The sequence below is a fragment of the Hyperolius riggenbachi genome, chromosome 5, assembly GCF_040937935.1.
Source record: "Hyperolius riggenbachi isolate aHypRig1 chromosome 5, aHypRig1.pri, whole genome shotgun sequence".
Lineage (NCBI taxonomy): Eukaryota > Metazoa > Chordata > Amphibia > Anura > Hyperoliidae > Hyperolius > Hyperolius riggenbachi.
Window position 1 is genome coordinate 388,142,509 of NC_090650.1, and position 26,299 is coordinate 388,168,807.

Sequence of the window (26,299 nt, forward strand, 5' to 3'; positions counted from 1 at the left end):
TCTTCACTCCTAAGATATATAGACATGTTACTTGCTATAGTTAGTTTTTCATCTTGGATCCGCTTTAAGTAAGGCTTTAAAGTGAAACTGAACTCAGAACTTCCTCTCTGCCCGTTGGGCAACATTAGTCAGCCCGTGTGTATGGGCCTTAAAGGAAAGTTTTCTGGAAGCTTAACCACTTAAGTACCACTGGTCTCTGCCCCTTAAGGACCAGAGATCACTGGTACAATAACGACGGAATCCCGTCGAATCGCCACGCATACCCGCCACAATCACCATCACTGCCGCACGCTGGGATCCCTCTAACATTCAATCTGCCGTCTCTATGACGGCAGAGTCATGTGAGCCGGTCAGGAGCCATTTTCATTGGGAGCGGCCCAGCAGACCAGAGGGCATTTAGGAGGATCGGAGGGGCAGAATGGAGAATGTGGGGGAACGGTGCGCAACAGGACAGCTCACCATACATGCCTGCTCCCCCCGTTTCTCACATTGATTTGGGCTCTGGTATCCTTTAAACAATTAAATGCAATTCTTGCTATACATACAGTAACTCTAAAGTGTTAATGTGTTTCGGATTTCTTCTTTGAGAATAAGCTATTATCTAAATTACACGTTCTTGTTTTTATCTTTCCTTTTGTGGCAGACACGAATAAAAAAAAATCACATACCCTTCAAAATTACAGAAGTCAAATATGGACATAAAACAGGTCGCAAGACCATTATTCTAGGCTTTATTGTTCCTTTTTTATTTCCTCTGGGGACTCAGTCTTTAGATAACTGGCTTGACAAATCTTTGCATAATTAAATTAGGCGCCTAATTGATTGCTGCAAAAATAAAACAGTTCCTTGACCTTTGATTGTGTATCTAAGTGGTTTTCTTGCAGGAATAATTTTTACAGTTTAATGGATGACCTAGACATGCGGTGACATGCGAGTCTGACCAGGGCTTGTCTGAGATACTGAAAAAATAAGTGCGCTCATTGGAAAAATAGTTACAGTAGTGACGGCAAAATCCACAAATCTACCTTAAGGGAAAAATAAATATAAAGGCTTGCTGGACAGACAGACCCCATGCACGCAAGAGCGCTGTTTTCTATTTCCCTTTCCAGCCGCAGTCTGATTTACCGCAGAAATACAAAGATCATTATCAAAAGAGCTACTGTATGTGCAGCAGGGCAGCAGATTATCTGGGTGGGTGAGGTCGTTTTTTCTATTTCACCAACTGGCTTGACAGTTATGTTTAGCATACTGCCATTTCCAAAGGCATCTGGGACTTGCTGTAAAGCCACATACAGCGGTCTTTTAAACGACTGATAAGACTGATAAGACGTCAATCCAACTGTTGAACAACAGCAAACAACTTTTTTTTTTTTTAACTTGTGTCACAACAAAAGTTGCTTGATAATTGAGTTGCATAAAAGACCGCTTTTGAGCATGTGTATGGGGCTTAAAGGGACTCCGAGCAGCGCCTGTGGGTATGCCTTTAAGCATATCCACAACTAATTAATTATATCCTCACACCTACTGGCATGATGTTTGTAATGATATCCCCCTGGGTTCCTTGTATTTCATTGCATTGCACTGAATGGAGCTGCCGACCCTGGGGAAAGTGTCGTCCTGCATAACACAATGCTGAATAAGGAATCCAAGATGGCGGCCATGATTTCGATCGCGAAAATAGCGAAAACGAAAAGGCGTAGGGTGGCGGTTTATATATCATTGGAAAGAGGAGAAAGAGAGCTTCAAAATGGTATGCATCTTTCCATAGTTACTGCACTGCTCAGAGTCCCTTTAAAGCCCCATACACACGCTCAACAGCGGTCTTTTATGCTTTCCCAACTTTTGTTATGAAACAAGTTGAAACACCTAAAAAAAGTATTTTGCTATTGTTCAAAGAGCTGATAAGACTTGGATTGACATCTTATCAGTCTCATCAGTTGTTTGAACAATAGCAAACACATTTTTTAGGTTGTTTCAACTTGTTTCACAACAAAAAGTTGTTTGATAATTGTGCTCCATAAAAGACCGCTGTTGAGCTCTGTTCCCACCTGAGCGGAGAACGGACATATTTTGTTCTCATCGCTAAACGGACAGTAAACAGCTCCTATTTTATATATTTGAGCAGTTTGGGGTTTATTTACATAAAGTCAGAACTATAGGAGGGGGAATGAGTTGTGAAATGACTTTTATTCCTAGGCTAATAGGAAGCCATTGTAGAGACCGGCTTTGGATGAGGAGTGGTGAGAAGGGTGCATAAATCTAACAGTAGCAATTATGATTGATTGATTGATTGATTGATAACAGTAGCAATTATTATTGATTGAAGAGGTACTGATAATAAATTCTCTCCAAAATCGGCCCAAGACTCTCATAGGGACATTTTTTTCAACATATTTTGATTGATTTTTATGAAATATCAAAAGAGAAGAAAAAACATTCCTATAGAGGAGAAGTCCCATTTGAAAGCCAAATGAATAGGGACATTTTTCATTCATCACTAGAGTTTCCAAAACAGTAGAAAAGTGCTACATTCAGAATAACCAGCTGGCCAAAGGTATACTAATAACATGACTGCGAGTGTAGCAATGCAGGAGTGAGTGGCGCTGCACCAGTGACCATTGAGTGAATTGCTAACACATGCTGAAACATCCTCTAAACCCGACATCTGAAAAGAATATATCCTGGCAGGTCCAATTTGTTCCAAGAAAGATTGTTCATTCTTCCATCTCAAAACATGGTTGATATCTGTAGCGTTAGCCAACAAATGTACTGTACAGTATATGCCTACCTTTAAAGCAGTAAGATTAACCATACTATGCCAGGGAAAAAAACACATATATAAGTAGATAAATACTTGATCTACTTACATAACACATGTATCGTACTGTCCACGTTTTGATTTCAGTGAATGTTATATAGTAAATGAAGAAAATTCTGTTCCTGGTGGGGGCCATGTCTTTTGCCCACAGTTTGAGGCTAAATCCTGATGTCATTTCTGCCCTTTCCTTATTTTCTTTTCTCCTCCAATCGCTGAGTCACCTCAGCCTTGCTCGTAAACACAAGTGAGCAGGGGATCGTGTTTCAGATAGGCAGCTAGGCAGGGAAATAAATGAAAGAGGATGAATATATTATAGATAAAAAGAACCCCCAGCATACAACTGTTAGTATGACTATTAAAGGGCCAGTGCTCCTTAAGTATGTGATAGCTCCAAACCATAACATCAGAAAAAGGTTTGAAAGTTTTGAATGCAGGATTAGCATCTTTATCGCTTAATACACTCAGACCAGTTGCTGTTGAAATTTGATTTTTATGGTGACAATCCCGCTTTAAAACCCAGTATTTGCTCCACCATGAGTATGACTTGTCCACGTTGTGGAAGACCCTACAAAACAGATGGAAAAGCATCAGAGACCATTCAAAAAACAATCATATGGACTGTCAGAAACAGGAGGGGGGCAGCAGTGTAGTACTTCTCAATAATCATGGTGCAGGCCCCATCCCATAGAGTCATATCAATCCATGCCATGTACTGATCAGGACCAGAAAGGCTGAAACAGTTGTATGTATGTCGGATTGATGTGGCTGTGTAAAATGTATAAGCTATAGATTCTGGATATGTGCTTGGCTTTCAGGGGCAGAAAGACATAATTTGCATATTTGGGAGTGATGCATCATGGGAAGCCACACTTGATACTCAAAGCTGAATTATCACAAATACAAAACCAAAATTATATTTAGCATTTGATGTGCAAGACTGTGGGAGATAAAGCTTTGTTTGCTGTGAACTGCTCGTTAGCAGAATAATGATTTTATTGACACTGTACAGACTGGATTGGATATGACATAATCATGTAATATGGCTGCTTCTATTACTAAGTGCACTATTACCTAATAAAACTGTGATTTTTACATACCGGTAGATGACTTTACTTTGGGGCCAAGACAAGTAGGATAACTAGATGAGCAATAGGGAGTTAGAAGACTGTGCCAGACTGTGATTTAGTTTTAAGAATTTGGAAGTCTTCTAAGCTAAGGAGGTTAATTCATTTGGGGATCATACATTCATCCTTGTAGTTTTTCTAAGTCTTCCAAAAGTTATGAAATATCCAAAATATTTTAATTGGGCAATCAAAAGTCTCTTACGTAATTAAGTTCAAGTCATTGTAACCTAATTTCATGTTGGAGTTGTGAGCATAATACTACGTATATTCCTTTGTTTGTTCTTCTTAAAGCTTCAAAACAGTTCTCTGACGTTAGTTTTGATACCTAACACAAATGAAAATCCAATTTGTTCTCTGCTTTATTTACATATAGTCAGAATAAATATAGACAGTTTTGTTGCACAATATGGTCCTTTCAAAGGCCCAGACATAATCAGCAATTAATTCCAACATTCCACTTGGTAGAAATAATATTGCTGACCTTGTCTGGACCTCACAGGTGAAAGGGTGCTCCAATGTTCAGACATCTAACAAGCATAATTGGAAAATGCTGTTCCTGGCCATGAAATTGCTATTTATGTGTATCATTTTTATGTTGGGGGGCATATGTTCGCATGTGTTGTTTTACTCAAATTTCCTGTGCTAATTTTGGGAATAGGACTCTGTGCAAGCAGAATATTAACCAATATAATTGCAAAGCCAAATGCTCGTAGACCATGCTATCAGGCCTGGAACTTGATTAAACATATATAAATATACAGCAATGTCTCTGTTATCCGAAATAACGGCAACCGGAGGTGGCTTACCTGAAAGGAATCCCATTTAAACCCAAATCAAGAAAGCTAACAACATCCTTAGGAGTCAGCTCCTGGAGTACAAGCAGAACCAGGAAGAGAGCCGTGTCCCACTGGTAGTCACCTACAACCCACACCTGAAAATCTTAAGAAAGATTGCAAAAGAACTTCATCCTGTTCTACACAAGAATCAGAGACTGAAAAAGATATTCCCTGAACCTCCCCTCCTAGCGTTCCGACAGCCACCCAATCTTAAGCAGATGATAGTGAGGAGTGCCTTAAATAGGTAAGAACAGAATGGAACATTCCCCTGCCGAGGGAAAAAGTGTGGGACCTGTAAACACATCCATTCCATGACAGGATACTAATACCAGCAACACAACAGGAATACAAAATACAAGGCACCTTTTCCTGCGACTCATCTAATGTGGTATACCTGATCATGTGTGCAAAATGCCCCAAAGGAATTTATGTGGGAGAAACAAGTCAACCACTGCGTGATCGCACACCACAGATCCACTATTAACAGCAGGAAAAAGGATATTACAAAATATACTGATCTCCCAATACCAACACACTTTTGTTTACCTGGACACAGTTTAAGCGATTTTCGCGTCACTGTATTAATGGGTGGCTTCAAATCAGGAAACATGAGACTAACACAAGAAACAAAGTTTATACATTGGTTCAAAACTGTAGAAGATGGTTTTAACAAGGACTCTAACTTCTTGTGCTGGTACGAAGGGTTTTAAATGCCACAATTCTTTTAATTTTAATTTTTCTATCTTTTCATTCATTTTTGTGCCATATGCTGTGTAAGATGGTATTCACTGTCACTATTCATTTTATTTGCTTTCATGTGCTGGCTTTAAATGCCACAATTCTCTTATGGCCCATACTCACGGGCTACAATTGTCGCCACAACCACGTCGCACGTGCGTGTTGCGGCGACAGGTTGCCCGTGCGCATGAAGCGCGCGCCCCAAACCGTCACTCATCGCTGCTGTCGCCAGGCGATTGGCGGCTGTCAATCGCATGGCGACACGGTTGCCGCCGCAACTTCGCCGCAACTGTCGCTAGTCCCGCAACTGTCGCTAGTCCGCGTGTGTATGCGGACTAGCGACAGCAACCAATAGGAAATCCACGGCGCTTCCGGCGAGGGGGAGGAACGTCGGTAACAGCTTCCGTCGCTGCACTGATCCCTCTTCCGCATGTGTACGCGGAGGGACCTGGCGACGAGCTGTCGCCGGCCTGCCGCGCACACGCTCCCGTGTGCTAGCGACAGGCCACAAAAGTAGCCCGTGAGTATGGGCCATAATGGCCGCCGCCGCACCTCCGCCGCAACTGTCGCTAGTCCGCGTGAGTACGCGGACTAGCGACAGCAACCTCCATTGAGGTATGCGGAGCTTCCGGCGGGCGGAGGAGGAACGTCGGCGACAGTTTCCGTCGTGCCGCTGGTCCCTCTTCCGCGTGTGTACACGGAGGGACCTGGCGAGGAGCTGTTGCCGGCCTGTCGCCCACACGCACATGTGTGCTGGCGACAGGCCACTTTTGCTGCCCGTGAGTATGGGCCATAAAGCTTAGAATTAATGGTTCATGCAACCAGCCCAGTTATAATTTGAACTCGGAATTTACGATGTCTCCCCATCACCAGAGTCTGCTTTATGTCATGTTGAGGATTCTATTGATCTTATCAATTTAGCCAGGATACCTGGGAAAGCCTCCTCAGTAACAGTTGAGGCATCTAATTACATTTATGTTTGCTAAAGAATGTTTCTCCTCTGTATGTCAGTGTATATAAGCTGTGTTTTTCAGTTTTGGTCAGGAACCAGTCCGACGAAGGCTTTTTTTAAGTCGAAAGCTCACTGTTTATCCATCTCTAAGTTAGCCAATAAATGGTATCATCCTGATTCAAAACTTCTTGCTGAAAGGAATCCTTAAGCCTGGGAAAAATCAGTTTTACTCACCTGGGGCTTCCACCAGCCCCATGCAGCCATCTCGTGCCCTCACAATCACTCGCGGATTCATTTTCGGCCTGGCCACGTGTCTCTTTCTTCGCGTTCCCGTCCACAATACCATCCTGCGCAGGGGCAGGACGCTAGTGCGGACAGAAATGAGAAGAAGACTACGCGTGGCCAGGCCTGTCGGCGAAACGAAAGTAGCTGGGGGCGGGGGACCGGAGGATCTGTGAGTGAGTGCGAGGGCATGGGACGGCTGCAGGGGGCAGGTAGGAGTCCCAGGTGAGTAAAACTGATTTTTTTTCCAGGCTTAACAAAGACAGTCTCAATAGACAAAAGATTTATTCACACAGTCAACGCGTTTCGTGGACTGAGGCACTCAATATCTATGGCTGCTAACCCTTCGGAACTGTTATTGACCTGAGGGAGTGGGCTCAGTCCTACGAAAAACACGTTGTCGGAGCGAATTAATCTTTTGTCTATTAAGACTGTCGTTGTTGAGATAAGCCACCTCATGTTTAATTTTTCGTTGTTTTAAATCTAATTTTATTATCCGTGGGTGTCTGTTTACTCTTATGTGGATTTATACCATTTCAACACAGTTAGGTGACGGCATCCTTTTCTGGCCTGACATGGTTTCACCATTGTGAAGGCAGAAGGCCAGTACCTCTTGATCATGAGAGTGACGGCACACAGACACAGTCCATGTCGGACACAGCTGTGGAGTGGAGCCGGGTTTATCATCTCCACCTGCTGCAAGTGGTTGGTGGCCCCTGCTGCAACCTACGTTTGTGAGTAGCTTTCTTCATTCATAGCCACTTTCCTTCCTCAACATACTACGCTATCTGGGCTCCCATTGTTTCTGTGCTTCTTTGCTAAAGTGTCAAGGCACGCCACATTTGCACTATTACTGTGCCTGTCTGTGCCAACTACAATTTAATGTACAATCCGTTTGTACTTATGTGGCTCTGTAAAATGTAAAGCTATAGGCTTGCTATGTACCAGTGGTTCTGGATGTAAGCCTGGCTTCAGGATAAAAAAGAGCTAATTTGCATATTCAGTAGCGGTGCATTGTTGGTAATCACAGATGTTCACTTAAAGCTGAATTATCGCAAATACCTTCTGTTTTAAGACGGCAAAATATACTAAGCATTGCTTTTTAGTAGGAGGGCTTTTTGGTCTCTTTTAGTCCTCTATACTTTCCTAGTGGTTTTGGGTCACCCCAAGCTGCTTGGTTACTCTGTTGTACTGGTCCAAGGCTTATCCCCTAGAGCCATACCAATCCCTGCCATGCACTAAGGATGACCAAAAGTCAGAAACAGGCTGTCAGCATGTGGGGTTGGGGCGGCTCTGTAAAATTTAAAGCTATAGGCTTGCTATACACAGGCGGTTCTGGATGTAAGAATGGCTTCAGGGGCATGAAGAGATAATTTGTATATTTAGTAGCAGTGCATTGTGGGTAACCACAGATGTTCACTTAAAGAGGAACTCCAGTGAAAATAATGTAATAAAAAAGTGCTTCATTTTTACAATAATTATGTATAAATGATTTAGTCAGTGTTTGCCTGTTGTAAAATCTTTCCTCTCTGATTTACATTCTGACATTTATCACATGGTGACATTTTTAGAAGCAAAAGTAAAGGTATGACACCTATTAGTGCAGTGGTTCTTCTCAGGGCCGGATTTAAAGGAAAACTTAAGTCAAAAAAAAAAATGACATTTACTCACCTGGGGCATCCCTCAGCACCCCGAAGCTGGATGGTGCCCTCGCAGCCCCGCTCCGATCGTCCTGTCCCCGCCGGCGGCTACTTCCGGTTCGGCGACAGCCGCCGACAGGCTGGGAACGCGGCTGTTTTTCCGCGTTCCCAGCCGCTGCTATCACCCTCTATGCTGCTATAGCGTATATATATACGCTATAGCAGCATAGAGGGTGATAGCAGCGGCTGGGAACGCGGAAAAACAGCCGCGTTCCCAGCCTGTCGGCGGCTGTCGCCGAACCGGAAGTAGCCGCCGGCGGGGACAGGACGATCGGAGCGGGGCTGCGAGGGCACCATCCAGCTTCGGGGTGCTGAGGGATGCCCCAGGTGAGTAAATGTCATTTTTTTTTTTTGACTTAAGTTTTCCTTTAAGGCAAGGCCACATAAGAGATGGCCTAGGGCACCACAGGATCAAGGATGGGTGGACAGCAAGCTACATTGGGGGGAAGGCTCACCTGGCTACCTATACTGGAGGGAGGAGGGTGATCAGGCTATCTATACAGAAGGGGGAGGGTCATCTGGCTTCTAATACTAGCTGGAAGGGGTCATCAGGCTATCTATACTGGAGGGAAGGGGCGGTCATCAGACTAAACTGGAGGAGGGGGGTTATCTGGCAACCTATACTGGAGGTGTGGGGGGGGGGGGGTAATCTGACTACCTATTCTGGAAGGGGGGTGGCTGCTGACAGTGGCCTTGGGCGGTAAAGCGTACAAATCCGGCCCTGCTTCTCCTTCACAGTCCAGCGAGCCAGCTAGAGGAGGTAAGGTGACCAAGCTTGTGTTCCCTATCTGTTACAGAGACAAGTGAGGTCACTCTCCTGGCCATGAACAAAAAATTACAACTATTTTGGTCAGCATAACACTTCATATATATGTATTTGAAGCGTGTATTGAGCCGCTTGGCCGAAGTTCAGCTTTTGAATCAGAAATATTATTGTGGCTCTGCAGCGATATTTTTACAGCTAGGTTAGAGAATGAACTCTGCCAACAGTAGATGCTGGCTTGTGATGTTTCATAGCCTCTTTCATCTCTTGTACAAGTAATGTAATAGGCACTGTAACTATAATTACACGTGCTGGCAAAATCCAAAGGTGTTAGAAGAAAAGGCTTCTGGAGAACGGCCTGAGCATATCATAATAGGAGGCTTTATGCGGAGTGCCTCCTCTGACTACTGGATTAACTGATTCCAGTTTAGTGTGTGAAGCACCCATCTGATATATCCCGGGGCATGGTAGGTTTATTACTGTGCAAAGATTTACTGAAATAAACTGGAACCACATGCCTGGATTTCCTCCCAGATGTGGGCAGACAGGGGAGCGGAGAGCAAAGGTCAGCCGAAAAATAACTCAAGCGTAATACATGTTTTTTAACCGTTTTGCATGTTGAACTTTAAATCTACAAGCTGCAGTGATGAGCCCAGCATTCCTCTAATAAAAAAGCCCACACAAGGGCTATTTGTCATCTAATGCAAAGTCAAATAGGCCCGGCCACCTGGGTAAAGGCTTAAAGCATAATTCACATCTGTAAATGCCAAAGGAGACTGTTCAGCAGGGTGATAAGGGTCCTGCCCAGCCAGGGAGGGTGATTTATTCATCTGTTTGAGAAATGTAAGCCTGTAATTGGCGTGTGTTCGTAATGACTGCAAATAAATCACTGACATGTACAATTTTCTTGAGAGATACATCATTTCCTATTACTCTAAGTAGTCTTAAAGGAGAGCTCCGTGTTGAAAATAAGTCATTGATATCCAATAGTCTGTATTTTAAACTAGAAAAACCAAGCAGAAATAATGACCCTTTGAAGTTTCCTGCAGTAAAACCTTTTCTCAAGCTGTCTCTCACTGTTTCTTGGCTGTGTAAAGGACCGCTATCACAAAAAATTGCAAAATTTAAAATACATGTATACACACACAACTAAGAAGTACATTTCTTCCAGAGTAAAAACAAACATAAATGCATTTTCTTCTATGTTGCTGACACTTACAGTGGTTAGTAGAAACAGAACCAACAGGTTTTGGACTAGTTCATCTCTTCAGGGGGGATTCTCAGCATAACTTTTAGTTTTTAGAAAGATACTCCCTGACAAGGATCTATACAAAGCCCAATGTAGGCTAGCTAGGTAAAGGTGTACCCCAGTATAAGCTAGGTATGTACAGGTGTCCCCCAGTATAGACCAGGTAGGTACAGGTGTCATTCAGTATAGGCAGGTAGGTACCTGGTGTCCTCCTGTATAGGCTAGGTAGGTACAGGTGTCATTCAGTATAGGCAGGTAGGTACAGGTGTCCTCCTGTATAGGCTAGGTAGGTACAGGTGTCATTCAGTATAGGCAGGTAGGTACAGGTGTCCTGCTGTATAGGCTAGGTAGGTACAGGTGTCATTCAGTATAGGCAGGTAGGTACAGGTGTCCTCCTGTATAGGCTAGGTAGGTACAGGTGTCGCTCAGTGTAGGCAGGTAGGTACAGGTGTCCTCCTGTATAGCTTAAGTAGGTACAAGTGTCGCTCAGTGTAGGCAGGTGGGTACAGGTGTCCTCCTGTATAGGCTAGGTAGGTACAGGTGTCGCTCAGTATAGGCAGGTAGGTACAGGTGTCCTCCTGTATAGGCAGGTAGGTACAGGTGTCGCTCAGTGTAGGCAGATAGGTACAGGAGCCCCACAGTATAAGCTAGCTAGGTGTAGGAGCTCCTGTACAATGTAGGCACCAATAGCAAAGTCAGATAAAGTGCTCCCCACACCCGATCCCCCACTAATCCCCCCGATTCAGCCACTTACTCACCATGAAGCCTGGTTCCAGCAATCACAGCCTCCCTGCACAGCTCTGGTACCCTCCGGTTTAAGGAGAATCGGGACTGAGCAGCGTCTTGACGCCATGACGCTGCCGACATCATGACGCTGCTCAGTCCCAATCCTCCTCATACCAGAGGGTACCGGAGCTGTGCAGGGAGGCTGCGATCACTGGAACCAGGCTTGATGGTAAGCGGAGATAACTTTGCTATCACTGCCTACATTGTACAGGAGACCCTACACCTAGACAACAATACTGTGGGGCTCCTGTACTTCACAAAACCTCCTGAGCGGCATCACGGACACTGTGTAGGACATACCGCTTTCAGCAAAAATGTCTTACCCAACACAGTGTAGGGCATACCGCTCAGGAGTTTAAACAATACCGGTTGCCAGGCAGTCCTGCTGATCTCTTTGGCTGCAGTAGTGGCTGAATCACACACCTGAAACAAACATGCAGCTAATCCAGTCTGACTTCAGTCAGAGCACCTGATCTGCATGCTTGTTCTGGGGCTGTGGCTAAAAGTATTAGAGACACAGGATGAGTAGGAGAGTCAGGCAACTGGTATAATTTAAAAGGAAGAATCCATCTCCTTCTTAGTTAAGGTTCCCTTTAAGGCTGGTTAACATGGAAAATTGCAATTTTAGCTGAATGATGGGGATCACTCCCAAAGCGTTGCAAGCAGAGCTCTTGCATTCGCTAAGCTAATGTAAATGCTGCATTGTTAGGTCGGTTTTACACCAGATTTTTGCATTGTGGTGTGGATGTGATGCTTTTGCCACATCCCACCGCAACGCAAAAAATGACAAACATATGACCCTGTGGCAGAGTGCGCCGACAGCGTCATATGCAAAGCTCCGCCCCCGCTCAGTGACATACTCCCTGCTGGGCAGGAAGTATGTCAATGGGATACCCGTCGGTCTGTGCATGCACACTGCAACGCACTCTGTTGTTTACACAACATGCGTCGCCCATAGACTTACATTACCCCAAGCACTGTGCGTTAAGTGTGGTACTTGTGGTAAGGCGCTGTTGTCCTTGCGTTGGATGGGAGACTTCCAGCATACCGCAAAGGACCGCAATAAGTGTGAAAGTCTCCATAGACTTCCATTGCTTTTGCAGCCCCTTGCTGAAAAACAGGGTAATGCAACACAGGTTTACCCTGCTAGCAGGCCCGGATTTACATCACTGGAGCCTATAGGCACAGATTTTCTGGCACCCTAGACTTCGCCCCCCATGGACCGCACTGCAAGTGTGCTGGCTGGCCCAGCTGTTACTTCTCCCTTAATTTCCCTTGCCCATCATAGGTAGCTACAGGAACTCCTTAGTATCACGTAGCCAGAGGTACCCTCAGTATTAAGTAGCTAGTGGTGCCTCTGACTAAAGGGAGATCTCATCAGTGAAATACCAAGACCTGTCATTTACGCTTTGCTCAGGACTCTGCATAGGGAAGGATGGAGGGAGGCACTAGTGGACAGGAGTCCATCATTAACAAACACAGACAAACACAGAACATTTATATTGCGCTTTTCTCCTGGCGGACTCAAAGCGCCAGAGCTGCAGCCACTAGGACGCGCTCTATAGGCAGTAGCAGTGTTAGGGAGTCTTGCCCAAGGTCTCCTACTGAATAGGTGCTGGCTTACTGAACAGGAGGAGTCGAGATTCGAACCCTGGTCTCCTGTGTCAGAGGCATAGCCCTTAACCAGTACACTATCCAGCCACTCGCGCCTGTAGGCACGTGTCTTATGGTGCCTTATGGTAAATCCGGCCCTGCCCGCTAGTGTAAAGGGGACCTTAATGCTCCCATACAGACACTGCACTCACGGGCGTCTGCACGTCGGGCAAATTGGGGCATCTGCTCTTCCCTGGACGCCCGCTGCCCCCCCTCTAGCCGCCGCTCCCGTCCCCAGCGTCAGACCTCGATCAGGCGGCGACCAATAAGTGACATCACTTCGGCATATAAAGCGTGGTGCGTCCGTGCGCCCACTTGGTCGGTGGCCGGCTGATACTGAGGTCTGACGCTGCAAGGTGACGGGGGGCGCCTGTCACTACCTAAACGGGGGGTCCCTGTCACTTTCTAACATTCTGGTCCATGGCCACACCCATTTTTCAGTGCGGCATCTGCGGCGCACCACTTCTGCCCCCCTTTTTGCCCCATGCCCCTCCTCGCCTCGAAAATTTTCTGCTGACACCCATGACTGCACTAGCCATTTGCTGATCACCGGCAATCGGCAATTGCTGTGCAATTGCCATGGAATCACCCAGGTTCTGAAATATCTCTAAATAAAATCCAGCATTTGAATATACTATCTCTCTCCTGCTCTTCGGTATTCAGGGCCAATTGTGTCATCGTCACATAACTTTCAATTGACAGTTTTACTTTTGAAAGACAAGTCTGGAGTAAACCCGAATATATTGCTGACCTGCTGTAACCAGGAGGGTTAAATCAAACTTCTTGTCAATCAGCCGCGGCCTGACCAGTCCTGGAGGAGGGTTAAGCAAACCTGAAAAGAAAATAATAATAATCAGTAGACGATCAGGCCTGTGCGCACTCCTGAGAATTACGCTTCGGTTTTACGTCTGAACAAATGTTATTTCTAGAAGGAGCTAAAAATGGTATTCATTATAACAGGGCTGTGAGAAATCATTTCACAGTTTTTTTTTATTTTCGGTAAAGATTTTAATTACCAATCATTTTAGCTACCAAGGTGTAGGGCACAATGCAGGAGAGGAAAAGTATGACTCAGACACTCTGAATATATATAGTTGGTAATAAAGGAGAATTTCAGACAGTGAATATTATATACTACTAGCAGACCCAAGCCCATTTAAAAACGGGCTCTAGGGTCTGTGTTTCTCGCCGCTGCCCACCGCATGTTACTGCACACCCGCGCACACCCACCGCACACTAGGCCACCCGCTCACACGCCCGCCCGGCTACTTGGCCCCGTCCTCCTGTCTCTGTGAGGCTGGGTCCAGACCCAGCTACACAGAGACAGCACATGCAGGGACACAGGGGTTTTATTATTTTATTATAGAGGATGCTAAAATGCCAACTCCAAGCTGTGTATATAATCTAATACTTTAGTTACCTGACTGCTTAAAGTGACCCAGAGACGACGGATATTAAAGATTATTACTTACCTGGGGCTTCCTCCAGCCGCATAAGCACAGGTGAGTCCTTCGCCGTCCTCCCTCGTGCCTCCGTTAAGCCGCAATCAGTTATCGGTATTCGGCTCAGTCGGGCCCAGTCTGACTCAGTGACATCAGCCAGGGTCTTCTGTGCTCGCGCAGAAGGCCCCCTGCTGATGTCACTGAGCCGAATCCCCAAGCTGATAGCTACTTAACTGGGGCACTAAGATAAATACTTGCTCTACTTACATAACATATGTATTGCACTGTCTACATTTTGATTTTAGTGATTTTTCTATAGTAAAAAAAAAAGAGAAAATCCTTCTTAGGATTTTCCATTTTAACTGTTTCTATCTTGAAACCGCTCCTGATGTAATTTCCTCCCTTACTTTCCTCTGCCTGATTGTGTATGCATTACCTGCCCTTCTACCCAGTCTTCAGGCACTCCCACCCAACTCTGCAATAGAAAGTGCATTCACTCAACATGAGAAATATTGGCCAATCAGAGAGGAACAGAGGTGTGGGAGGGGGAAACAGGGGTGAAAGAGGCTTCAGCCAATCAGGCTGCATTAGTTAAGTCTGAGAGGAAAGTAAAGAATTTAAAAAGACAACCCAGCATGCCCTGCAACTTCCTTTGTGTGCCAATGTACCAAATAAGTGTCAAGTAAACTGGGGAATTATCATTTATCAACAAGAAAAGTAATAGTCATGTTTTAACTTTTGGATTGCCTGGTTAACATCCTTATTACTTGTTTACCTATAAAAATAAAGAATTGATTTTTGATTTTATGTCTGACAGTTACACTTCAAGGGCTTTTTCACACTTACTGCAGTCCGTTGTGTCTCATCGCAAAAAAACATTGCACCCCATTGCAGAAGCTGGATCAGTGAATAATGGCGCACAGCTCCTATGCATAAAAATGGCGCCGCATTAAAAAGATACGCTTATCGCTATTTATCGTTAGTACTGCATAATAATGGCACACAGGGAAAAAAGAAGAAAAACGGCACACACTAACGTTATTTATCAATAGTGGCACACACTAATGTTATTTATCAATAGTGTCGTTCATTTGCGAAACAGCAGACGTTATTGCCCACAGTAACGTTATTTATCAATAGCGCCCTACATAAGCCAAACTGCAGATGTTATTTAACTGCAAAACGGTGAATGGATTTAATGTAACACTGTCAAGGTTAGGGTTAGGCACCATTGGGAGGGTCTTAGGGTTAGGCACCACCAGGGGGGTCTTAGGGTTAGGCACCACCAGGAGGGTCTTAGGGTTAGGCACCACAAGGGGGGTGGTTAAGGGTAGGCACCACCAGGGGGGTCTTAGGGTTAGGCACCACCAGGGGGATGGTTAGGGTTAGACACCACCAGGGGGGTCTTAGGGTTAGGCACCACCAGGGGGGTGGTTAGGGTTAGGCACCACCAGGGGGGTCTTAGGGCTAGGCACCACCAGGGGGGGTTTAGGGGTTAGGGACAGTTAGTGACAATATATATACACTGTACAGCGCTGCGTAATATGTCGGCGCTATATAAATACTAAATAATAATAATAATAATAATAATAATAGGGATAGGTACAGAGAGGGTTCTGTGTGTTAACGCTAAATAACAATAAGGCTTTAACGTTAAATAACAACAAGGCTTTAAAGTTAAATAACAATAGGGCTTTAACCTTAAATAGTGATAAGCGGCAAACGGAATAGCGGCAACACCGTGCGCCATTATTCACAGGCGCCATTTTCAGATGGATCCTGCAGAAGCAGTGATAGCTCTATGGGGCTATCACACTGAACGTGGTGCGACACAGCGGGTTGCGTCGTGACGACGCAAGAGTATTTGTGCATTGTGTGTGTTTCACCCGGAAGTGAGGCATACTTGCATTGGAAAGTATGCCTCGTTATATGGTCACATCACATCGGTTTCGTGCATGAAGTGTGAAAGAGGCCAAAATGTGTTTAGAGACGCACAATTACTGTCACAATCAGTTAACTGTCCAAGCAAGGTGGCTGGTACAATTGGATGACTGTGGGCATCCCAGTGCATCCTGTCATGCTCCTTTGCAAGGGGGGATCTGACTGTTTTTGCCTGCGCTTTATGCGTTACGGCATAAGCATGGGCACCGTATGGTGTTAGTATGAACACTCTGGCCAAGTGCGGGTCACGCTTGTTGTGTGCAAGTGTGTTCATGATCTGGCCACTCGTGTACGGCATTGTGCTTTGCACGTGTGCACTTATGCATGATGCGTAAGTGATTTGCACCACATGGACTACGGCCTGCCTGAGAACTTGATTTGTTGCAGCATCTTTGCTGTACGAGAACCTGCTTTGTTACTGACTTCTCCCTGCCTGAGAACCCCATCCATAGCAGTACCCTGGTCTGCAACAGCTCCAGTCCTATATCTAAGCTGCTGTCTCAATAACCAGCAATCGTAGGAGCGCTTCGGAACCCATTCGGTCACACACTCAGCCTCACACCAACTGCTCCGCTAGTGCACTTTCCCTCGTCGCAAGAGAGGTTGTTCTTTGGGCATGATTCACAAAGCTTTTTCACCTGTTTTCCTCTGTTTTCACCTTATCTATGTTTTATTTTTAAGCTCCCAAAGAGCAAACATATAATATAATTAAAGAGACCCTGAGCTGAGACGCTGGGTATGCTTTCAAGGGAGTTTGCCATTTGCATAGAATGGATTGCAGGCAAGCAGAGATTATCATAGGACCTGGTAAGTGTATACACATTCCCTAATAGACGTGGCTATGCTTAAAGGACAACTGAGGTGACATGTGACATGATGAGATAGACATCTGTATGTACAGTGCCAAGCACACAAATAACTAGGCTGTGTTCCTTTTTTTTTTCTTTCTCTGCCTAAAAAAGTTAAACATCAGGTATGTAATTAACAGTTTCACTGATAAGTAATTACTGTCATAAGACACTTTCCTGTAAGTAAATGGCTTCTGTAAGCAAAAAAGAGATAAAAAGGGTCAATAATTCATAGATTTGAGCTCTGGCATACTTCATTGAAGGTGTCATTGAGCAGACACAATGAAACACTATCTGCAAAGAGTTTGTATGTTCTCTCCGTGTCTGCGTGGGTTTCCTCCGGGCACTCCGGTTTCCTCCCACATTCCAAAAACATACGGATAAGTTAATTGGCTCCCCCTAAAAAATTGGCCCTAGACTACAGTACTTACACTTCATAATATAGACATATGGCAATGGTAGGGATTAGAATGTGAGCTCCTTGAGGGACAGTTAGTGACAAGATTTATATATATATACACTGTACAGCGCTGCGTAATATGTCGGCGCTATATAAATACTAAATAATAATAATAATAAAAATAATAACAGTAAAAACTAGATTAAAATATAAAATAAAACTGTGGGATATCTCAAAAATAAGTCATTTATGAGAAGTTTTGTGAATAGAACCCATTGTAACCCTCTAGCGTGTACAAGGCTTAACAGAAACTGTGAGTTCTTCTAATGCTTTTTTCTATCGCAGAAAACTGCAAAAAAAAAAAAAAGCTGCTGCAGTATGTATGAGGCCTTAGGATCCCTCCATATATATGCATTGCACAAATGCATACATCTAATTCAAAGCATATATGTCTCTGATGTGGATCCATTGCCAGTCCGGTGCGGAAGCAAGCCACTAAATGCACTTTTCGTTTGTTATAGATGATATCCAGGGCCGGTTCTAGACTTTTTGCTGCCTGAGACAAACTGGTGAGGATGCGCCCCTCCCCCCTGAATTGGAATGATCACACAGCACCCGAGAATTTGCGCCGCACTTTATAGCTGCAGTGAGCCCCCAAAAAACACCCTCAGTATAGGTAGGTAGCCAGGTATAGGTGCTGCCAGTATAGGTAGCTAGGTACAGTTGCCCCCATTATAGGTTAGCCAAGTACAGTTGCCCCCAGTATAGGTTGGCCAGGCACTATCTTCACTTCCTGTTCCTGCCAGTGCACCAGTGCTGCCCCAGACTTCTGCCGCCTGAGCAAGTCGCCTTACTTGGCATCATGGGTGGACCGGCCTGATGACATCAGTCTCCCAAAATGCCCCTGTGAGACAGATGGTGATGTTTTTGCCTAGGTACATTTTTCTTTTCTAACCATGTTTTTTTTTTTTTACATACAAATATTGCTAGTGTACAGGGACGGATCTAGGGGGAGGGGGGGGGGGGCGGGGGGGAGCAAGCGGGTATCTTGCCCCAGGCGCAGTTTGTTGAATTCTTAAAAAGGCGGCAAAATAAATGGCAGTTTAGGCGCCAAAACCTGACCTTTAGGCCCAAAACCTGACCTTGCCCCAGGCGCAACTTGGTCTTGATCCGTCCCTGCTAGTGTATAATGTGAAAGCAAGTCATAAATGTGGACCTGGAATAGAGGTTAGTACCCCTACCTCTTAGATCCGCTTCAAGTACTTCTATGTCAGATGCATTAGTTCAAACAGACCTTTTTCACCAGAAAATAAAGGTTTCCAGTTAGTTTTTAGAGGAACAGGAAGACTCAGCAAAATACATTCCAACAGAAAAACCACTAAATATATTCACGCACAATGCCTCCTTGTGCCAATAGTACCTCTGACCTGCGTTCTCTTTTTTTTAGAATAGACCTCAGTGTAAATGCCTAGTACACACCATACAATTTTCTGTAAGATTTTCTGTTAGATTTACCTGGCAGATAGATAATTTCCAACATGTTGGACATTATCTATCTAACCATCTATCTGCCTAGCAATTAAGCATTGTTCTACTCTGCAGGAGATAACCAGAAGCCAATGCACCAGAGATAATGACCAATCTCTACCAGTACTTTACAGAAATTAATCGAACTAGACGTCGCCGCCGCGCCAATTCATAGCCCGCAGCCCCGCAGTCTCCCGGGAGGCAGACCAGGGCTACGGCAAGATGGCTGCCGAAGCCCTCTACTGGAGACTGTGTCTCCAGTACAGGGCTTCGGGCGCCATCTTCCCGGAGCCCTGCACTCTACCTGTCAGCGGCAGCGCGGGAGACTGTCACTGCAGAAGATCCGGGGAAGATGCGCGCCAGAGCCCAGCCGAGAGAGAAGACTTCTGTCAGGTGAGTACATACATTACTTTTTTTGCAGGTGAAATGCGGCCCACTGTGTTTTCTGCTAAAATGTTTTGTCACATGTGTTTATGTCCTGTGAAATGCTGCCCACTGTGTTTGTTTTGCAGATGAAATGTGGCCCACTGCGTTTGTTTTCTGGTGAAATGCTGCCCGCTGCATTTGTTTTCTGGTGAAATGTGGCCCACTGCGTTTGTTTTCTGGTGAAATGTGGCCCGCTGCGTTTGTTTTCTGGTGAAATGCTGCCCGCTGCGTTTGTTTTCTGGTGAAATACTGCCTGCTGCGTTTGTTTTCTGGTGAAATACTGCCCGCTGCGTTTGTTTTCTGGTGAATTGTGGCCCGCTCCGTTTGTTTTCTGGTGAAATGCTGCCCGCTGCGTTTGTTTTCTGGTGAAATGTGGCCCGCTGCGTTTGTTTTCTGGTGAAATTCTGCCCGCTGTGTTTGTTTTCTGGTGAAATGCTACCCGCTGCGTTTGTTTTCTGGTGAAATGTGGCCCGCTGCGTTTGTTTTCTGGTGAAATGCTGCCTGCTGTGTTTGTTTTCTGGTAAAATGCTGCCCTTTGCGTTTGTTTTCTGGTGAAATGTGGCCCGGTGCGTTTGTTTTCTGGTGAAATGTGGCCCGGTGCGTTTGTTTTCTGGTGAAATGTGGCCCGCTGCGTTTGTTTTCTGGTGAAATGTGGCCCGGTGCGTTTGTTTTCTGGTGAAATGTGGCCCACTGCGTTTGTTTTCTGGTGAAATGTGGCCCGCTGCGTTTGTTTTCTGGTGAAATGTGGCCTGCTGCGTTTGTTTTCTGGTGAAATGTGGCCCGCTGCATTTGTTTTCGGGTGAAATGTGGCCCGCTGTGTTTTCTGCTAAAATGTTTTGTCACATGTGTTTATGTCCTGTGAAATGCTGCCCACTGTGTTTGTTTTGCAGATGAAATGTGGCCCACTGCGTTTGTTTTCTGGTGAAATGCTGCCCGCTGCATTTGTTTTCTGGTGAAATGTGGCCCACTGCGTTTGTTTTCTGGTGAAATGTGGCCCGCTGCGTTTGTTTTCTGGTGAAATGCTGCCCGCTGCGTTTGTTTTCTGGTGAAATACTGCCTGCTGCGTTTGTTTTCTGGTGAAATACTGCCCGCTGCGTTTGTTTTCTGGTGAATTGTGGCCCGCTCCGTTTGTTTTCTGGTGAAATGCTGCCCGCTGCGTTTGTTTTCTGGTGAAATGTGGCCCGCTGCGTTTGTTTTCTGGTGAAATTCTGCCCGCTGTGTTTGTTTTCTGGTGAAATGCTACCCGCTGCGTTTGTTTTCTGGTGAAATGTGGCCCGCTGCGTTTGTTTTCTGGTGAAATGCTGCCTGCTGTGTTTGTTTTCTGGTAAAATGCTGCCCTTTGCGTTTGTTTTCTGGTGAAATGTGGCCCGGTGCGTTTGTTTTCTGGTGAAATGTGGCCCGGTGCGTTTGTTTTCTGGTGAAATGTGGCCCGCTGCGTTTGTTTTCTGGTGAAATGTGGCCCGGTGCGTTTGTTTTCTGGTGAAATGTGGCCCGCTGCGTTTGTTTTCTGGTGAAATGTGGCCTGCTGCGTTTGTTTTCTGGTGAAATGTGGCCCGCTGCATTTGTTTTCGGGTGAAATGTGGCCCGCTGCGTTTGTTTTCTGGTGAAATGTGGCCCGCTGCGTTTGTTTTCTGGTGAAATGCTGCCCGCTGCGTTTGTTTTCTGGTGAAATGTGGCCCGCTGCATTTGTTTTCTGGTGAAATGTGGCCCACTGCGTTTGTTTTCTTGTGAAATGTGGCCCACTGCGTTTGTTTTCTGGTGTCTGGGGTAACTGTTGCTGCATTATTAAGGGCTCATTCACACTACAGAACGTATGCACGAATGCGATTTCATGCATGCGCTGGCAATGCACAGTGATCACACTGAATGCACGTTGTGGTGCGCTAAACGTGGACTTCGGCAGCTGTACCCATCGGGGAAACATATGCGTTGTGCGTTAAAATGTTCCCAGATGCGTTACAACGTAACGCATGGGAACGCACACCTGTAGTGTGAATGGTAACATGGAAGTCTATTGACTTTCATGTTACCATATGAATCTTACATTATGTACGTTGTGTCAAAACTGACAGCGCAGCACATAGTGTGAATGAGCCCTTAATGGTCATAGTTGGCTATATTTGCTGCTTTGGGGTTACGGCGGGTATAAATAGCATCATAGTTTCTGCACACCCATGATGCGAATCCTCGTTTCACCACATCATGGCGGAAACACTGCTTTCTTATGCCTTGCTGTTACATCATTACGTTAGCTCCGCCCATACAATATCACGGCCATGCCCATTTTTCGGCGCAGCGCGCGCGGCCCCCCCCCATTGGCACTCGGAGATAAATAAGTTGATGTTAGGTCGCAATTTGGGCACTCGGCCTCTGAAAGGTTAGCCATCACTGATATAGGTGAAATACATGTAAAGCATATGATTGCAGCATGTGGGTATTGTGTGCAAACAAACATTTCTGCTCTCTGCTCGTCTCTCCTCCTTTCTCTGTCCACTCCCTGCCCTCTGTCCATCTTCTCCCCTTCTCTGTGTGTCCACCCCCCTCCCCTTCTCCTGTCCACAGCAGGGAAAGACCTGTCCTGCTAGTCATTTCACCCCTGAATGCTTTGGTAGTAAAATGATCCGAGATTCGGATCAAAGATCCGGATCTTTTCAATGATCCGATTCGAATCATCCGGATCATTGAAAAGATCCGAACTTCCCATCTCTACAAGCAAGCCCATAGCTTTAAGTTTTACACAGTCATATCAAACCCACATGTGACAGCTTATTTCAGACATTTGGTCCTCATCAGTACATGGCAGCGATTGATATGGCTGTATGAGATAGGGCTTGGACCAGTACAACAGAGTAACCAAGCAGCTCAGGGTGACCCAAACTACTATGTATAGGAATATATGAATGTATAGGAGGATAAAAGAGACCAAAAAGCCCTCCTACTAAAAAAAGCAAAGCTTGGTGTAATTTTCCTTCTTAAAACAGAAGCAAATCTGCAATAATTGAGCTATAAGTGAACATTTGTGGTTACCCACAATGCACTGCTCCTGAATATGCAAATTATCCCTCTTTGCCCTTGGTTTGATATGACACTACTTCTTCTTGCTTGGACCAGCCCCTTCTTCTTGCTTGGACCGGCCCTGGGGGCAGGGCGCTACTTCTTCTTCTTGCTTGACGGTTAAGGTACTTATTCTATTATATATATAGATTATAACAGAAAATGAAAATTGTATGGTGTGTACTAGGCATAAAGCTGACCATACACTAGGCCGATTCCCGCCAGATCGACAGCAGATACGATCACTGGGATCGAATCTGCTGTCACATCGTTCCCGCTACACGACGAATTTCAATCCATTTTGTCCGTCGATCGCTCCGTGCAGGAAAATTACCGTCGATCGCCCGCGGGTAGGGAGCGCGTCGCTAGCGGCGTTCGAGTGCCCGACGACCGACGTAATAAAGCCCGCATACATTACCTGCTCCGCCTGCGTGACTGCTCCCGGTCACCGCTGCTCCGTCTCCGCTCTGGTCTGGTCTCCGGTCCGGCATGCTTCACTTCTTCTAGCCCGGCAGGAAGTTTAAACAGTAGAGAGCGCTCTACTGTTTAAACTTCCTGCCAGGCAGGAAGAAGTAAAGCATGCCGGACCTGGAGACCAGAGCAGAGACGGAGCAGCGGTGACCGGGGGCAGTCGCGCCGGCGGAGCAGGAAATGTATGGGGGGGGGGGGGGCCTAGGAGCGGCGGCAGCACCACCACCACCACAACAGATTGTGAACGGTTTGAGGCTGAAGTCGGTTCACAATCTGTTTGCAGTAAAGGTAACCATACGATCCCTCTCTGATCAGATTCGATCAGAGAGGGATCTATCTGTTGGTCGAATCTGATGGCAAATCGACCAGTGTATGGCTACCTTAAGGCTTGGGTAGGGTCCTCTGATGGAAACAGGAAACCAAAGGTAAGTGGAACAAAATGGAACAGTATCCATTCAAATCAAAATTTACATAATGCAGATAAGCCAAGAGTTTTGGAAATAGTCCATACACATTAAGAAACACTTTCACAAGTCACAGTTAATCACCTCTGAAATCATATTCACATCATACAGTATATCCACAATAACTGTGAGCTAAATTTTATTATTAGCTATAAGAGTGTGGAGGCACTCCAAAAAAAAATCTAAAAACAGTTTACCCACTTCCCTACCACAGGTTATTTAAAGCACTGGAATTTTCACATATCATGCTCCTTCCATTCATTCTCAATAACTTTATTGCTACTTATCACACCTAAATGATCTATATCTTTTTTTGAAGGACAAACTAGGCTTTCTTTGGGTGGTACTTTTTGTTAAAAATTATTTTACTTATTATGCATTTTAAAGGAAATAAGAAGAACATTGGGGGAAAAAAGTCATTATTCTCAGTTTTTAGCCATTATAGTTTGAAAATAAAAAGTGCTACTGTAGATAAAACCCTAACATTTTATTTGCCCATTTGTCCTAGACTAGTTATTACAACATTGAATTTATGTCACTAATGCAATACATAGTGACTTAAATATTTTATTTGGAAATAAAGGTAAACTTTTACATTTTGTGTTTATTTATATTATATCACTTTTTACACACCCTTATGTGCAAAAATAACAGTAATATATCCCCATGACATACATATTAAAAAAAGCTGCCCCCGGTGAACGGGGCTGATACCGGACCACCTAGGAGGATTTAGATGATGGCGTGGGAGTGATCTGTGCAGAGGGGCAAGAGGAAACCCCAGGTATGTATACAATTTTATGACCCCTTTGTCTCAGGTACACTTTAAGTGTATTTTTACTTTTTGTCCACTAGATGTCCCCACTCACAGGAAGTGAGTGAATGTGTGTTTTTACCTTTATTTTATGAATGATCACAGGCATCTCCCTGATGCAGGTGATTATTCATTGCACAGTCACTTTGATCGACTTTCCTCACTGTCATTCCACACTGCTTCATTCCTCTGCTGTCCCCCTCAGAATGCAGCAGCGCACTCTGACAATGCAATGCTGTATGCATTTTGTGCACAACACACCACTGTTTCTTTCAGTGTAGCTGAGAGTTCAGCAAAATAATTAGTTCTTGCTTAATCAGGCTGATACACAGAGGAAAATTTAAAAGGACCTGGGCTCAAAACTCACAGATTGTAAACTAGATTGCTGGTGCCACATATCCAACAGGACTGTTGGTTAAGCTACGGTGACCAGACGTCCCGCATTAGCCGGGATGCGTCCCGGGCAGCATTGTGTCCCGGGAAACGTCCAGCTTTTTGCCACGGGACGTCGCGGCTGCAGGACTCTGGCCACCATCGGACGAATTCTGGTAGGGGCAGCCACTAGGCTGCCTCAGTCTCGCCCCCAGCTTGCTCCACGTCCACCCTCCAATCGGTGCTGACATCTGGCCGCATCAGCCCTGCCCCTCAGCGTGCTGCCGTCCACCATGCCTGCCTGTCAGCTCCGCCCCTAAAATGCTGCCCTGCCCACCTCCTAATCGGAGCGGTCGTCTGGCCGCATCAGGCACACCCCCAGCCTGCTACACACTATCCGGCCACCACGAGGAGACTAGCTACATGAGGAGAAGAAAAGGGTGAGAGCTCCCTGTCAGTGTCTCCTCCTCACCTAGTGTCACCCTCGCCCACCCAGTCCTTGTCACCCTTCCCACCTAGTGTCATCCTCCCCCACCCAGTCCTTGACACCCTCCCCCACGCAGTCCTTGTCACCCTCCCCACCTAATGTCACCCTCCCCCACCCAGTCCTTGTCATTGCGTTATTTTCTGCTGAAATGTTGCCCAAATTGCGTTTTATTTACTTCTGAAATATTGCCCACATTGCTGCTTTATTTTCTGCTGATATGTTGCCCACATTGCGTTATTTTCTGGTGATATGTTGCCCACATCGCTGTGTTATTTTTTGGTGAAATGTTGCCCACATTGCTGCGTTATTTTCTGGTGAAATGTTGCCCACAATGGGCTTGATTTACAAAGCCGTGCAAACTGTTTAGCACGAGTGTGCTATACAGTTAGCACGTGAAGTGCCGTTTGCGGAATTTTGCGCGCGCAAAAGTCCGCAAACGGCACTTCACGTGCTAACTGTTTAGCACACCCGTGCTAAACAGTTAGCTCGGCTTTGTGAATCAAGCTGAATGTGTTATTTACTGCTAAAATGTTGCCCACATTGCATTTATTTTCTGCTGAAATGTTGCCCATATTGCGTTTATTTTCTGCTGATATGTTGCTCACATTGCGTTTATTTTCTGCTGAAATGTTGCCCACATTGCATTTATTTTCTGCTGAAATGTTGCCCACATTGCATTTTATTTACTGCTGAAATGTTGCCCACATTGCGTTATTTTCTGCTGAAATGCTGCCCACATTGTGTTATTTTCTGCTGAAATGCTGCCCACATTGCATTTATTTTCTGGTGTCTGTTGCTGCATTTATTATTTAATGGTCATAGTTGGCTGTATTTGCTGCTTTGGGGTTACGGTATACTAATAAATAGCATCACACAGTTTCTGCACACCCATGATGCGAATCCTCGTTTCACTACATCATGGCGGAAACACTGCTTTCTTGAGCCGTGCTGTTGCATAATTACGTTAGCTCCGCCCATACAATGTCATGACAACGCCCATTTTCCGGCACGGCGCAAACAACCCCCCTCAATAGTCGGCAAACGCAACCCCCCATTTTTGCCCCCCCCCCCCCGTCCCAGGTTGAACCCAGAGAAATCTGGTCACTCTAGTTAAGCCCCTCTGCTGGCTCAAAGGCCAATCTCCTAGAGGAG

General features: G+C 45.4%; 1 long non-coding RNA gene across 4 annotated transcripts in view; it reads right to left on the reverse strand.

Moving 5' to 3' along the window:
* Positions 1–3,292: 3,292 nt before the first annotated feature.
* LOC137519073 (uncharacterized) overlaps positions 3,293–26,299 on the reverse strand; it is a 26,108-nt gene continuing 3,101 nt past the window's right edge. For 3 of the 4 annotated variants that reach the window (XR_011020958.1, XR_011020957.1, XR_011020956.1), the window contains exons 2-4: positions 18,774–18,826; positions 13,653–13,733; positions 3,293–3,383 (exon numbers count right to left, since the gene is read on the reverse strand). This is a non-coding gene — a long non-coding RNA (uncharacterized lncRNA). The remainder of the gene's footprint in view (positions 3,384–13,652; positions 13,734–18,773; positions 18,827–26,299) is intronic. The other variant, XR_011020955.1, reaches the window with a different exon arrangement.